Genomic DNA, 3,972 nt, shown 5'->3' with positions numbered 1-3,972 from the left:
TAGAGGGAACAGGGATTAAGGTGTGATTAGGGTCCGCTTGTCTTAAAAAAGAAAAAAAAAAACGGGGAACAGGGACCCGCAACGGCATGGGAACAAAAGCCTGACCTGCATCCGGCCGCAGTCGTCCATACGCGGATCCCGTCACCCCCGGTCCACGGATCCTGCCATGGGTCCATCCATCAGACGGCCACCACGCGCCCCCGCCTTCTGCCATCCCACACGTGGTGGGGCCCGGCGCCTCACGATTATCAAACCATGGGCCATTTGGAGGCGGTGTGGGGAACGATTTAACTAAGGCCAATCGAGCACCGACACGTGAACAGCTACCGCCTACGGTTAGTCTAATCAACGACGTGACTTGGCGCCCTCTCCGAGCAATCCATCAGGGCTTGCCACGTTTCTGATATCACGTGATCTTTCCCTCCGCCGTCTTAAATCCGTTTCACGGTCGGGTAGTCCGCCTTGGCGGCGAGATCCAATTTAATGTAGGTTCTAAATCTTTTAAATTTTGCGTTGTCCTGCGCGACTTTTGTTGTCTACTTTTACCGCCAGTTAGTTTGAAAGGAAAAAGAAAACAGGGGTGGGGATTTCATTTATAAAGGCTTAATTTCTGCGTCGCCCGCAGTGGAAAACCCTCCACATTGGTTTGCTTTAGGCCTAACGAGAAAGCGATAGTGAGAGAGAGAGAGGAGGGAAAGGCGGTGGGATTTTTTGGAGATGGATTTAAGCGTGGTGCTGTACGGGGAGACGGGGAGAAGTAAAGTGGATCGGGGAAGAGAGCCGAGGGCGGCGGATCTCGGCGCTAGCGGCGGCGGTGGCGGGGAGAAGTATAGAGAGTGTATGAGGAACCACGCTGCGGCGATCGGCGGCCAGGCGTATGACGGGTGCGGGGAGTTCATGCCCGGAGGGGAGGAGGGGACTTTAGAGGCGCTAAAATGCGCTGCATGCGGCTGCCACCGGAACTTCCACCGGCGGGCTGGCTTCTCCTCGGGGGACCCTTGCGGCCCGCTCCTCCTCAAGGCGGCTCCGCCGCCGTCCGGGTTCCCTGTCTTCCTCCCGCCACCGCCGCACCCGATGCCGCTGCCCTTCCACGCGATCCGTCCTCCCCCGCCGCCGCCGCCGCCGCCGCCACAGCCTACGGCCTATCAGGTAGATCGGAGCAGAGTCGGGTCGGAGACGCCGCCCCGGCCGGAGGAGGCGGCGGCGGCGTCAGAGGGGCCGCGCGGAGCTGCTCGGAAGCGGTATCGGACCAAATTCACCCAAGAACAGAAGGAGAAGATGCAAGCGTTCGCGGAGAAGCTGGGGTGGCGGATCCAGAAGCACGACATCGTCGCACTTGAGGAGTTCTGCGTCGAGGTCGGCGTAAAGCGTCACGTGCTCAAGGTGTGGATGCACAACAACAAGAACCACCTCTCCTCCTCCTCCTCCTCCTCCTCCGTCGCCGCCGCCGCCGCCGCCGCCGCTCCCAAACCCGACGCCACGTCCGCCCCTCCCATCCGCGTCTAATCCCACCCTCCGCCCACGATAATTAAAATAATGTCGTATCGTCGAACAATAATAACGACTCTTGTTTCATTTTCCCTCGGTTTTCTTTTTCTTTTCCTGAAAAAAAGAGCCGGAGAGATTAGGGGGATTTATTTTATAATATATTAGACGAGCATAGGGACTGACAACCTCCGGGAGGAGCTGTATATTTTGGGTCATTCCATCCGGATTTTCTTATAATATTAATCAAGAGAATCCCTTCCTCCGCTCCTAGTTAGTTCTCCCAAGTCAGGTGATTAATATTTTTGAGATTGTTATGATATTTATTTGTTTGTTATGACGATGTTAAAATCTAATTTGAGGAATGTGTTGTAGTTAGCGACCAGCATGGGTGCGGTGCCATGTTTCCTTGTCCGTGACTCCGTGAGTATGGGTGTTTTTTGTGCATTTGTTTGTCTGTCACCTGCTAACCGGACCGGTTTACCGTACAGGGTGTCGCCGGATCTTTGCACCGAGATACTGTAGATCTAGTAGGGTCTGACGGCGACGGGGAAGGGCATGGACGGGGAAACGCGTTTCGTTAGGGCGTGAGGGAGGGGAAACGGGGTTGGAGGGTTTGTTTGCCCGGGTTTGCGGCCCCGTCTGTTTGGGCCCTTGGGTACAGTCGTACAGTCGTAGCAAGCTGGGAAGCGGTCGTGGAGCGTGACAAGGACGCAAGCTACGAGTCTTACACCAGGTTCAAAATTAGAGGCTGTTGCATTTATGGCTTGGTTCAGAATAAATTTCAAATTCAGAACCCAGCTAGTCATCATTTGAACGCAGTTGTTTGATTTCTTTTACTCATTTCTGTTAACCTTATTGGATCGTCTGATTGACATTAGTTCCTCAATATCTAATCTTAGATTTGGTCGAGCCCCGAATTGAGTGCCGAACATGGGCTAGAAAGTTTTCATGCAGCTTGAATTAATTGCCATCGTTTTTTCGTATCGTAAATCAGTTCTCCATGGTTTCGTTGGGCTTGAGAGAAGAATTCGGGGTCTCTTCCATATGATGATGATGGGGAAAGCAGGAATTGAGATAGATATGTGCACTGCATACAGCATGATTTGGGAATTGGTTGACTCGGTGCCTCGTTACGCCATGCAAACATTAGCCTGCCTGATGATTAGATGCTAAACGAAATTGAAATGGCAAAGATTTCTGAGTGTCACAATAATATTGCTGTAACAGAGATGTGATACTGTTCTAACGGAATTTTGCATCAATTGCCAGATCCTTGGACCCCATGGTCGTCGATACTTTAACTCGTCCCACCAATGCGCGACATCTCAGATATGGCAACCCTAAATAGTTTGGGGACAAGTAGAGCAGTTGCATGGACGTGAGCTTCTTAACCAGACAACTCTCCATGATTAGAATACCATTAATGAGCCACACTGGCTGAACAAGCTTGCATTTCTAACTACACCCCTGGTCTGTAACTACTAATCAAAAGAGAGCTATCAGCTTCCGTCCCACTGAAAAGAGAGTCCCAACATTTTTTTTAGCTCAGTAATCAAATGAGAGGAAACCTAAATTCCAGAGCATTTCTCAAATGCAAGGCTTCTGCCCTGAAACTTCCTCCCCATCTAATCAAAATACATACAAACGCTTGGTACACTGAAACGCAACAATCACGCTGATGCAGGTGCCGCAGTCTGACTTGTTAAATAAAACACCTTGTGGCAGGAATAAGAATATCATGGAAGTGACCTATAACAAATTCAAGGGAATAAAGGATTAGAGCAGCTTATAGCACTGTTGGCCATGCTAATGGGGCTAGACTTATGGAGATTACATACATCTAGTGTGACCCCCCTAACCCATCTTTTTTTTTTTTTTACAATTCCATAATATCGTCTATCTTTTTTTGGTCTTGGTGGTAGGTCGCTAAGAAGCTATCTGGACACCTAAATCTGTCAACCAAAAACTCCTATGATATGGGTCATTCCCACCCATGGACGCTCGATCCCACCTTGGTCAAGAGGTCGAGGAAAGAGGCTGGATCCATAGACACCAATCAAACCAAGGGAGAAAGCAGTGAGAATCACACGATGGAATAATAAGAAAGATAAGAATCCAAGAGCTAGACATGGGTTGTGACAGAGGGCCAAAGGACGGGATTCCCCCTATTTAGGGCAAAGCCACCAATTGGTGGGCTGCACTCCCGATTATAGCTAACAGGAGCTAAATGAAGGATTTATGGGCTTTTTTTTACTCTTTGCTTGCCAAATTCTCATCCAGATCTAACCCCCTCCCTTGCACCCATGCATCTCATCCCTTCATGTTCCTGAATAAAAATCCTTTTAACTCCTACGAATCCATAAAACTGCGTACATATCTGTGATGCTGGCTGCAAATTCTCATTAGGAGTACAATCAAGATCAGATAAAGGTATTTTTGGTAAATAAAAACACAGAATGAGATACCAGCAGAAACCTCATATGC

The 3,972-nt window shown here is 49.7% G+C and overlaps 1 pseudogene across 1 annotated transcript; it reads left to right on the top strand.

Annotated features, from left to right (window-relative positions):
- The first annotated feature begins 621 nt into the window (after positions 1 to 621).
- On the top strand, positions 622 to 1,758 carry LOC103719951 (zinc-finger homeodomain protein 2 pseudogene; annotated as a pseudogene). Its single transcript, XR_015972731.2, has one exon. The product of XR_015972731.2 is annotated as a zinc-finger homeodomain protein 2 pseudogene (transcript).
- The last annotated feature ends 2,214 nt before the right edge of the window (positions 1,759 to 3,972 follow it).

This window comes from Phoenix dactylifera, chromosome 13 (assembly GCF_051530095.1).
Source record: "Phoenix dactylifera cultivar Ajwa chromosome 13, Ajwa_hap1_PhDact_Kaust_v1.1, whole genome shotgun sequence".
In the NCBI taxonomy this organism is placed as follows: Eukaryota; Viridiplantae; Streptophyta; class Magnoliopsida; order Arecales; family Arecaceae; genus Phoenix; species Phoenix dactylifera.
This window is presented reverse-complemented; position numbering and strand designations above follow the sequence as displayed.